This window comes from Passer domesticus, chromosome Z (assembly GCF_036417665.1).
Source record: "Passer domesticus isolate bPasDom1 chromosome Z, bPasDom1.hap1, whole genome shotgun sequence".
Classification (NCBI taxonomy): domain Eukaryota; kingdom Metazoa; phylum Chordata; class Aves; order Passeriformes; family Passeridae; genus Passer; species Passer domesticus.
In genome coordinates, this window is record NC_087512.1 from 50,091,696 (window position 1) to 50,103,642 (window position 11,947).

An 11,947-nucleotide genomic window follows, 5' to 3' on the forward strand; every position below is an offset into this window, starting at 1 on the left:
ACGAGCCAACAAGTGACGTAAGTGACGTCTAAGGATGGGAGCATAGTCCCGTACCTGCTTGGACCTTTTTTATTTCTCATCCTAAACTGAAAAGAAACTGATTAAAGAGACCCCCCGGGTTTCTAAACAAACAAAGCAAGGACTCCACGATTCTCCCGTGAGGACAGAGTCCCCAGTTCTATCTGCAGACCAGCGGACAAAACTGCATCATCCTCCTCCTTCGTGCCACGCCTGAGAGCAGCGGCGGCGAGGGCGCAACCCGTCGATTTCTTCCCACCTGAGCTGATTCTTCTTAATAAAGGCATTAAAAAGGAGAAAGATCTCCTGCCCATTTATTTCATCAGCCTGGATCCAGAGCGCCCTGGGGGGCTCCTGGGGCTGGCTTTGCACTCAGGGTGAGGATGGCCAGGAGCCACTGAGGCCAGCAGTGGGGACCAAGGCTGGGGCTCGTGGCCTGGCAGGTGTGGCTCTGGGGGCTGGGACATGCCAGGGCAGGGGTCACAGTGGGAGCTGTGAGCAGGGGCACGGCCAGCTTGGCAGCTCAGTGACATGGTTCTGCTGCCTGTGACATCACAGAGGACAGGTCATGCTGGCACCTTTGTCCAGGGGCAGCTCTGGGCAGTTGGATTCTGGCAGGCAGTGAGTGCACATGCAGGGGAAATGCTGGGCTGGATGGGGGCTGGGAAAGATGCCCTGGAGATTTAAAGCCAGAGTGAGAGCTGGGACCCCAGGGCAGGGCACTGTCCTCAGGGCTGAGGGAAGTGGGGCTTGGGGCTCCCAGCGTGGCAGGTGCCCAGAGAGGCTCTGGTGACATTGCAGGTGCCACCAGCCCCCCTGGTCCCTCCCAGCCAGACATGCTGAGCCCCCTTTCTCCCACCAGGCCATGTCTCCAACACTGGCCTTTGTCCTGGCCCTGTTAGCCACTCCTGCTGGGCTGAAGTTGAATCCACAAATTGAAAAGGATGATGTTAAACGGATGCTGGAACGGGAGGAATATCTGCACCAGGAAATTACTCGGCTCCTATAGGAGGTTGATGACAAGTCCATCATGGAAAGCCTGCTCTGTTCTGCTCAGCAGCTGCTGTGGCTGCCTTGGCTCACCGAGGCTGTTCTGCTCTCTCTGGCCTTCTGGCTGGTCAGGAGAGGAAAGCATGGCTTGTTATGAATAAAAAAAAAAATCAATTTTTTTAAGGTTGCAAAGTTAAAAAAAGTTGAACCAATTGCTGTTAAATTGAAGGTTACCTGCATGTTGCAGACACCTATTAAGAGTTCTTCTTCAACTACCTGTTAATGGTTGGTGATTCGCCATCCTCCTCCCTAATGCTTGCCAGGGGTGACACCAGACCCCGCAGGCAGCAGGGGAAGGGGAGTGACATCAGCTAGTATGCAGATGAGAATGCATTTCACCTGTAAGTTTCAGGGAAAAAACCCCTAAGAACAATGAGCCAACATGGAATTAAGAGACCTAAGTGACGTCTAAGGAGGAGGAACGTAAGTATCTGCTAAGATCCTTTTACTTCTCACCCTAACCTCAAAAGGTCTTAACTAGAAAGAGGACCTGGAATGCTAGACCAAAAAAGTGGGAATTTCCTACTCTCCCGTGAGGACGGAATCCCCAGCTCTGTCTGCAGACCAGCGCACACAGCTGCATCACCCTCCTCCTCCCTGCCACTCCTGGGAGCACCGGCGGCGTGGGCGCGACCCGTCGATTTCTCCCCACCTGAGCTGATTCTTTTTAATTAAGGCATTAAAAAGGAGAAAGATCTCCTGCCCATTTATTTCATGGCTCTGCCAGTAAGAGGAAGCAGGAGGGATCCAGCAGCCAGGAGAAGGTCAGTGAGCATGAGAAGGACAAGGGTGCAGACAAGGGTGGCAGCATTTTGGCTGTGCCCAGCCCATCACCACCGGACACATCCAGGATAAGGCTGGAGCGGGCTGTCAGCAACCTGATCTCATTGGAATGTCCCTGCTCATTGCTGTGGGGTCACCCTGGACAGTCCTTAAAGGTGACTCCCAAGCCCAGCTGTTCTGTGATTCTGTCATTCTACAGCAGGGCCTGCCCAGCACGAAGGTGCTGCAGGAGCTGGTGGACGAGCTCCTCGGTGTCTGCCGAGTGCTCTCCCGGAGGAGCTTCATGCCGGAGCTGCACCCAGCTGCCGGGACGGACGCCAGCCCTGCAGCCTGCAGCGTCCAGGAGAGCAGCAGCACCTACCGCACGCTGGTCATCCTGCGGCCACCCCCCGGCCACTCCTTCAGCCCGGAGAGCACCAAGTGGCCGCCAGCCAGGCGCATCCGTGTGGCGCTGGAGTGCCTGTGCTCCGGGGAGCAGCTGCTGGGGCACACGTGCTTCCTGCACGCCGCTGGTGGCCAGCTGCCCACGGATCAGGAGTGGTACCTGCTGGACACCCTCTGCACGGGCTCCTACTTGGACCTGCAGAAAGTCACCCGCTGGGTGCAGATGTTGGTGCTGTCGGCCTGGCTGCTTCTGCCGCAGTCCCGCCACTGCCAGCTCACGGCGCTGCCCTCCGGCAAGTCCTGCAGCTTCCAGCTGAGCGGCGCCTCTGGCCTGCACTGCAGCATTGAGATGGCTCTGGCCGTGCAGCTCAGCAGCTCAGGGGCCTGCCTGAGCCTTGAGTAGGCAGCAGCCGGCTCTGCCAGCAGCACCGTGTGAGCCAGAGAGCTGCCACCTCTCTTTCCTAAATTCAACCCAAGCTGTGCGACAAATGGGGTGAAATTTTAGTCCCTACCTAATGAACTCTTTTTTTTTAGTTTTTTTTTTTTTTCCAATAAAATGGAGAATTTATGGCAGGAATAATTTTTAGGTTTTTTATACTAGATTTTGTCACTGTCTTTTAAGTCTTGGTACTGGTTTGGATGTATGCGAAAAACGCCAATCACTTGTGTTAAAATTTTAGAAGTTTAATAGTAATGTAATAATAATAAAAATTAGGACAATAAGAATTTGAAGAATCAGAATTAGGACAATAAAAGACAATAAAAACCAATGAATTACGGATGTCTGTGTGTTCTGCTCTGCCACAGAACATGTTTTGCTAACAAAGCATTAAGCCTTAAAAGCAATAGCCTGTTTCATAGTCATGTATCTCATACATGATGCAAACATTCCGTTCAAACTAGGGTTTTTTCTGTCTATTGTCAACTTCCCCCCCCTCATCTTGTAAATCAATCCGGCCTTGGTCCCCATGAAGTCTGGCTTTCCCTGATAAGGAGGCAATAATTCTTCTCTTGGGATTAGGTGTCTTGTTGCTATTATCTCTATGCAAAGAATTTCTTGATTATCTTATCCATTCCTTGAGCTAGTTACAAAAAGTATCTTACATCACATAGTTTGTATTTTAATATCATGTTGTAACCTAAAACTATATTTACCACCATATTGGAAAATCAGTTTTGATTTAAATATATTTTATAATAATAAAAGTAGTAAAATTACTTGATTTTTTTGGGCTTTGTTCTAGGGGTTTTTGGAATTAACCAGTTTCTGTCTGAAATAATAAATTCTGTCTAAATAATTTTTCTGTCCAAAATAAAATTAACCTGTTTTTATCTAAAGTAAGTTCTAAGCAAGCATGTAAATTTCTCTTTAGAATTATTCTGATAATGTTCCCCGAATTCAGGGGCTGAGGTGTAATCCAAGATTTGTTAACTTGAGAGGAAATCTCACTTTGACTGAAGCAGATTGTAAATAAAAGCTGCAGAATGCCTAAGCAAATCAAAACCAAGTGAGCATGAAATGTATTTGATCCAGGGTAGTGCAAATGGAAATATTTTGTTATTACTGCTGGTAGACATGGGAAAAGAAAAAGGTATTGCAATATTGCACATAACTGTCCTTAATACAGCCAGACCAGCCCCAGCTACCTAAATTGCTTCACACCAGTTTCCACAACTATAGGCCGGATCTTTCATAATTCTTGTGTGTTTTGTGAAATTGGATTACACAGTTAGACAGCTGATATACCTCAGGCTATTAAACTGCAGAGAGGAACTCATGTGCCAGACCATTCATCCTGTTTACTGTGCCTGTACCGCAAACATCACAGAAAATGTGGACAGAAATTTTTATTTCAGGTTCCCAACATAGCAACATTGTGCCTGGGGCTCCAGAGCATTACTCTGCAGTAACTGCTGCTTCACAGAGGGGGAACTAGATTTTTTGTCTACTTTTTACATATTTCCGAGGTATGCTTATTACAATACACTGGGTTTTGTAACAAACAACTCCCATTGAATCATGTTTTTCACTGATCTCCACAGCTGTTTGTTTTCTGACATGGATGGTTTTCAGGGAATCAGATCTTTATAAACAAACAGCTTTTTGACTAGTGTATGGAACATTAGAAGAGGAATAAAGTTAGTAAAAAAATGTTTGTTCTTTTATTTTTCAAATGCATCAGTGTTCTTGGATGTCAGTCTGTCAAACTGCACGGTCCAGGACATATTTAAAACTTAAAATATTATGGCTCAGTGTCTATGACTAGAGCAAATTATTTCTGACACAACTTTTATCCTGTCAACTGTATTTCAAAAGGGGGCGAGGTAGCACTGCCAGCCTTGATGCTTTTGAATGTTTGCAAGCTTGCAAACTTTTACTTTGTTACTTGCAGTGGTGTAGAAAAATAAAAAGAATAAAGCAGCCCCAAATGCTATTGCAGGGAACAAAACTATGTGTTTTCAGGTTTTTTAACTAAAGAGTAATTCTCCTTCTGGAATGCACATGGATGGACAATGAAGCCAAGAGAAGTCAAGGGCTGATTTTCTCCACTTGGTGGAAGTCTCTAAATAACCCAGAGATTCTGGTGCTGTTCTGAAAGAAAGGACTTGGAATTTCTACCATCTGGAATTTTCTCTCCTTTGAGGTAACTTCACAGTGCAGGTTGAAGGGAGACCTTGGGATGACCTCCTAGAACATGTCTGGGGAGTGGAGTTACATTGAGGGTGTCTGAGAACAGCCAGAGCAGAAGTTGGCACTTGGTGTGCTGTTACCAGTGCCAAAGGCTTTGCAAGAAAGGAGTTGGTGGCAAATCTGGGTAAGACAAGTACTGCAAGTCACTCAGGAACTAGAAGACCCTGCAGGGTGGGTGACAGTCACAGGGGTGGCAGGCACCGGGGAGGTGCAGTGAGTGTGACATGGGCATAAAGCCCTCTGAGAAGCTGTCACTGGTCTCTGCTGGAGCAGCATCACTGAAACCTGGTGCTGATGGAGCAGAGGCACCCCAGCAGCAGGTGGGTTTTCTCACAGGGCCCATTGTTCCCTCAGGGACTTTGACAGGCTGGGGGTGGAGATGGGCAGAAAGCGAGTGTGGGCAAAGGCGTAGCCTTGGGTGTGGGCAGCCAGGCTGGGAGGGCAGATGTGCTGGAGAGGCTCTGGACCAGGACGTGGTTGTGATGTTGTGGCAAGAGTGGCCAAGTGCCTATCAGCTGGGTTGTGGTACCAGGAACGCAGCCTGAGGCACGCACTCCTGGAGTTCCCCTCTCCTGGAGAGGTCCCTGCCCGCTCCTGGCACTTCTCCGACAGCTCTGACAGTCCAAGGTCTGGCTTGGGGCTCCCCCAATGCAGGGGATTTTGGGTGCCTGGAGCCAGACTGGACTAAGCCCCGTGCCCTGAGGGGACAGTGTCTGGCAGGGAGTCAGAGGTGGGAACATGGGGAAGGCAGTGGCTGTTCCTGGGCTGAGGAAAAGGATGAGGGAACTGCACTTTTTTGCAACACATCATAGGGACACATCATGGCAGGAGGGACACAGCAGGGCAGAGAGGTCACATCTGCTCCCCACAGCTGGGAAGGTTGCTTGGAAAGTCTGTGAGACCCTCATTCTGGGTAAATGCCTGCTCCTGTTGGCCTGGCTGTGACACAGCAGCTTTGCCAGGTACCTCCTGACACTGAGAACTTCAGGATGGGTGACAGTCACTGTCTGGTACAGGACAGGAGTTTTCATGGGTCATCACTTCACTGCCCACCCAGACAGGGCCCTGCATTGAGAAGAGAGACTGTATCATCCTTAGGCACAGAAAAAGAAGGTTCAGGGAGTCAAGGAGCAGTGCAAGCCAGCTGCTGAAGGAAAGGTGTGAGACACATACTGGAAACAAAGCCATTATGACTGAAATTCCAGGGAATTAATGAAAAGATACAGGGCTTTGCTAAAAAGAAAATTATACCTTGGCCCAGCAAAGAACCTGAATGGGGCAGCAGAGGAGCACTCATAGCTTGGCGTTGTGTTCTTCACTCCTGCTTTATATTTCCAAAAAGATACAGCTCAATACACTTTGATTAGGTCAATGGGGACACCCAAGAAAACGTATCAAAGCCTTGTTTACAGGGGAAAGCCCTGACTTTCTCACTTTGGGAGAATGAAGGCTTCAACTTCATCATCTGTACAGTAAACTTGCAACATTTTAAATGAATTTTAAATTATAATTTGAATTATAGAAATTAGAATTTCTACCAATAGTGCCTAATAATAATAATTTGGAATATTTCAATTAGTTAATTCTTTTTTTTTTGTCAAATAATTGGTGGTAAACACTGGCATTTAACTATGATAATTTTTCTCCATTTTTAACTGTATCAATAATTGTGCACAGCATTTCAAAGGGCTTTGAGATAAGGAATGATAGTTGTCCTTGTTCCTTGTCATCAGAAATGGCACAGGCACCCTGCCTCATACCAGGGAAAGCCTCAAATGGTCTTGTAATCCTGTTGGAATGATGAACCTAGTGGAGTGTGACTCTGGGAAGTTTCAAATCCTTTTGCCAGAGCAGAATTAAATGTTCACCTCCTATGTATTGGGTGGCCTATGATGGATCAGGGGAGGCAGGGATGTGCGCTGCACCAAACCTGGGGTGGTTTCCTGTCAGGGTTTTGGTCTGTGCTGAGCTGTGAAGGTGACAGCACTCTGCAGGCCCTGGTGGAAACAGCATGAGCCTGCACAAAAGCCCAAAGAGCATCTGAGCAGAATAATGGTTTTTCTCCACAACACACATGGTGCTGCTTCATGACAGCCACTTCTCTTGAGTTGTTTTAGTGGCACAGGACTGAAGCAGAGATGGAAAAGAGGGCAGGAGACACCATGGGGGCTGTTATTGACCACCAGCCTCTGGTCTCTGTCTCTGTTTCTCCTGTGGACTTTAACCTCTCTGGCATTGGTTGGAAGGGAAATGAAGCAGTGCAGGAGCCATCAGGGGATTTTTGGAGTGTGTTGGGAATGTGTTGGAGTGTGTTCAGTTCCTGAGTGAAGCATGGACAGACAGAGCTGGACCTACTGGTGGGCAGCAAGGAGGGGCTGCCACTGGCTACAGTGATCACGGGGCAGTGCTGGTCAGGGTCCAGGGAGAGTGAGGATTTGGGAGTAGCAGAGGATGCACCCCAGACTTTAGGAAAAGAAGGAAACTTCAGAATATGCTGAAGTAAAACTAAAGTAAAGGGACAGGGGGTGTGTACAAGGCAGGGTGGATTGGTGCAGGGCCTCAGCGTAAGAGCAGATGCTTTTCCATGGGGCAGAAATTCCAGCACATTGGTAGTGTCATTGTAGAAGCCAAATCTTCAGAGGAAAAGCCAACTATTAAACTAGAAGTACAGCCACACCACCCATTCTGCACTCTTTTGTTTTGCAGCACACCTCAAATCACACCTCTAAGATGTTGTGAGGAAGGCATGAGTTAGAGTTCATTTGCTTTATCTCTTAATTGTCTCCTGTGGGCTGAGCTCCGTGAATAACTCACTTCTTCCCTGACACAGGGCCAGCAAGTGACTCCCATGCTGCACTACATACCCATGTCAGGAAGTACTTGAGGTGCAGCAGAAGTGGAGACAAAGCTGGACAAAGTCACTTCCCCTGGAAAAAAAATAAATGTACAGACAGCCCCACAGGTGTTCAAGATGCTTGCTTTGAAAGTGACAGGAACTGTGTAAACTACTGAAAGGAAAAATCTCAGGCACAGGCAAAAGTAAAAATCGCCAAAAAACCCTCCCAACATAATCTTTCTGTTCAGATCAACCTGACCAATAAAAATGCCTCTCTAGTTAAAATTAACCATTTTGCTTGGGGAATTTCTTTTTTAATGGCATTATATTTCTATCAATGTTTTTTTGGCTAATAGCTCCCAGTGGTCTTTAGTAGGTACTAATTTCCTAGAAACTATTAATAAGACACTGGTAAGTCCCTTAGGTCATGCTGAAAAATCTCATTGGAAATAACGGCATAATAATTTTGGTTTTATATGTATGTGTACACTGGGAAGAAATAGATGCACCTCTAGGGACCATTGTCAATCCAATTACTTGGAAATTTCTCAAAACAGTGACTGAAGTTGCACTTATCTGCAGTCATTTGTCTACACCTCTGTGAGTTGCTAAACTAAATGCTGATGATAGACTCTAGTATATTAATATATTTTTTAAATGTGTCATTAGATCCAAGCTTTCACTGATGGCAGTAAAAGCTTTGGTTTAGAATTGGGATATTAACTGATATGTCCATGAGTTGGCAGATATAGAAGTCAAAGGGTTTTTGTTAATTTCTGCTTTTTATAAGACTGCAAAGTGTTGAAGCCCACAGACAGTACCTGCTGTGGAAGTGCCATTTTGGCTTGCCTGCTCCAGCCACAGCTCATCCTTCTGACCCCAAAATCAAGTCTTTCTTTAAATACATTTCTCATTTTCTGTGTCTTTTGCCAAGCAGCTCCTCAGGGCAGCACTGCCAGGAAGGGTCCAGTTTGACACCCTCTCTCCATTCCCAAGCAAAGCACAACTCCCTGGGATCCACCTCCCCTGGTTAAACTGATTTCTCCACAACTGAGAGGTCCCTTCACTCTTGGAGGACCTTCCTGGGTTACTGGGACCTGACACACCCAAAGGAGAGAAAAAGAACTAAATAACAAAATTACTAAAAGCCCATATATGATCTCTGCATCACTGTTCATGACTGACAGGTGGGTGAGCATCCCATTTATTGCCTTTATTTTCTGTAGAACTGTCAGCAGGCAAAACAAACCTGACTGCACAATTTCTATTTTTTTAATATTTGTTTGCAAGTTTGCCCCAAACTCCTCTGCCTTCAGTGCAGCTGTGTTCACTGTGGGTAGATTGAGGTTCAGCAAAGTGCAGTTTTGTTTACCTGCTTCCATGGCAATGCTTTTTTTCTTTAAAAAGCCCCAAGCTACAGTAACAATTCAGGAAGAATCCTTTATACCTTCTTGCAGAATAAATGCAATCAGTGTGCCATCAACAACTTTCATAAGATGAGAGGTATTTAGAATTATTTGATAGCTAAATTGTTGATGATACATCTAGGCCAACCATTTATTAAAATCATTGCACTGTTTTCTCTCCAACAGCAGAAAAACAGAATAAAAGGTGTAGTGGAAGTGTTTTGCAATTGTGGTACATAATGCTAGCTTTAAATAACTGGAAAAATGTGTTTATCCCATCAATATCCTTACACTGAGTCTGTGCTGGCTGCATTAGGTGGATCCAGTTGCTCATTTGCATACCCTAATGTTCTGATGAACTACTTGGCTTTTGCTGCCAAACAGCTTACAGCCAGGCAAGGTGGTTTGTTTGGGTATTTATTAGCACTGCTTCGGTCTGCAGGCATGTAATTGGTGTTCAAACCACTAAACCTCCTAATGACTAAAACATTTTAAAAAGGTTGGTTTGGAACAAAGGAGAGCCAATTAAACATTGTGTTTTGCCACAGGTTTAGAAAACTACACAGATGCCTCTGTTCTACTTGCTACAGAAGCAGTGAAATAACACCACAGGTCACCATGAGGCAGAAAGCTTCTCTCTGGTGTTCTGGAGATCTGGAGGAGGACCAGGAACACACTGTCTATAGCTAAGACTTAAGGGCAGACAGTTATGTAGATATTATATAACCTGTCTTAACTGCTGTTGAGGGGGATGTAATTTGACTGTCCCTGGAACAGCAGATGCAACTGACAATCTCAAAAATTTGCAACCTGAGAGATAAAGTGAATAGGCAAAAACAGTTTCTAGTGGGTTTTCTTAAATTAACTTTTCTCCCTCTCAAAATATGCACGAGGATAGTTATGTAAATGAATGCAATTGGATGACAAGCACAGCAATGCCACCCTAATTTAAATATTAAAATTGTCTGAAATGGAAAGTTAAATTGGATGCAATTAGTGCAGCCTAAACAAAGAAACTTACTTAGAGCTACACTGATTGAACCTTAACAGGTCTACCAGTGATGAGCCTGATGGTCCCTGCTAAGCCTGCTAAGCATCCCCTGGACCTCTGTATGGCCCTCTCCTTCTTCAGGACTGATTTTTTTCCAGTTCCTTATTTGTTGTGTGGGAAACCATGACCCGTAACATCAGTCTATTTACAAAATAAAAAAGAAATCATGTCAGGCAGCCTGGTGCCTTCAGTGGCAAACTGTTAGTTTGGAATTGCTGGCTAGAATTCAATGAAAAGAAAAAAGAGGTCTTGAGATAATATTTCAGGATTTTAGCCCTTCCTGTGTGATAATCCTCTTTTTAGCCTGGTTCTCTGATGAAATACAAAATAAAAAATTTGTATTTGTCCTCCTCCCACTGCCACTCACTTTCTGTATTCAACAGACTGAGCTTGAAACAGTGACTTAAAGGTTCCAAATATTACCTTAAACCCACAAATCTAGGAGAAATAAAAAGAGAAAGAGAGAGACCTTAACCCTTCAGTAAAAGAAGAGATGACAATAACTTTTCCCCAGGGGCGTGGTATTTGGACAATGCTCTCAGGCACATGCTGTGGGTTTTGGGGTGTCCTATGCAGGGCCAGGATTTGAACTTTGACAATCCTAACGGGTCCCTTCCAACTCAGCCTATTACAGAATCAGAGAAATACAGAACTAACCAGGTTGGGAAAGACCTTCGAGAACATCAAGTCCATCCTATGACAAAACACCACCTTGTCAGCCAGACCACAGCACTGAGTGCTACATGCAGTTGTTTCTTAAAGAATCATATTCTGTGATTCTGTCATTCTTTGTTTCCTGTGTTCCTAATGTCCTCTTGCAGACAGACCACCCTGAACCCTTCCTACAGCACAGCCTGTTTGGTGCTGCACTCTGTGCCTGGGCTCCCTGTGTGACTCCCAAACATTTGGGGCACCCCAGAAGCTTCTGGCAAACTGCCTGTGCCCTATAATCTAGCACTGGTACCCATACAACAGTGCCATTAATGTTATTAATACCCTATTCTGCTTCTGATGGTTCTATAAACAGTTTATTGCACTTCATTTTCATTGGCACAACTTTCAGGTTTGCCAAAAGTTTTCAATAGGCTCTGGGCAATTCTCTTTGCTTCTGGTCTCTTAGAGTCACTTGTACTTGACTATGCGGCTCTCTTGAGACTTTCCCCTTTTCCCCCACCATTATTTTTCTCTTCCTCCCTAAAGAGAATTAAATTAAATTCAGAGAACAAGGAAGCGGGTACATTCTTGGATTATTTTTTCTCATCCAGGTTGTTTTATGCAGCTTCACTGCTGGACCATAACATCTTGTGTTAGCAAAGGTTATGGATGGATAATTACAAACAAACATACACAAAACAATTCTAAACCAGACAGCACCACAGGAAATAAAATGAATTTTTATTTTCTACTGATTTCTTAAAAAGCAGATGAAGGGGCACAATTTTGGACTGACTGCATATAAGTCAAATCTCTTACAACAGTCTTGGTTTTAACTTATACACAATCTTCCTTTTTTAAAGGAGTGTAAATTGCCAGCTGGCAGTGCTTTTTCAGAACAAAGACATATTTCCTTTTTACCATTTTGCAGGAAAACACTAACATATTTGTAGACTGTCTCTCCCCAAGTGGACTGAATGTCATCAGCTGTTACCTTCTTCCTCAGTTTTTGTAACAAATGTTCTTTATGTGAGAAGTCTTGAGTGATTACTAATAAATATTGCAATGAACAG

At 45.2% G+C, this 11,947-nt stretch overlaps 1 long non-coding RNA gene across 2 annotated transcripts; it reads left to right on the top strand.

The window, feature by feature from the left end:
* The first annotated feature begins 568 nt into the window (after positions 1–568).
* LOC135291340 (uncharacterized) lies at positions 569–1,182 on the top strand. 2 transcript variants are annotated; one of them, XR_010354143.1, is made up of 2 exons: positions 569–639; positions 881–1,182. It is a non-coding gene; the product is annotated as an uncharacterized LOC135291340 (long non-coding RNA). The 2 variants fall into 2 exon arrangements; XR_010354142.1 differs by having other exon boundaries at positions 632–712.
* The last annotated feature ends 10,765 nt before the right edge of the window (positions 1,183–11,947 follow it).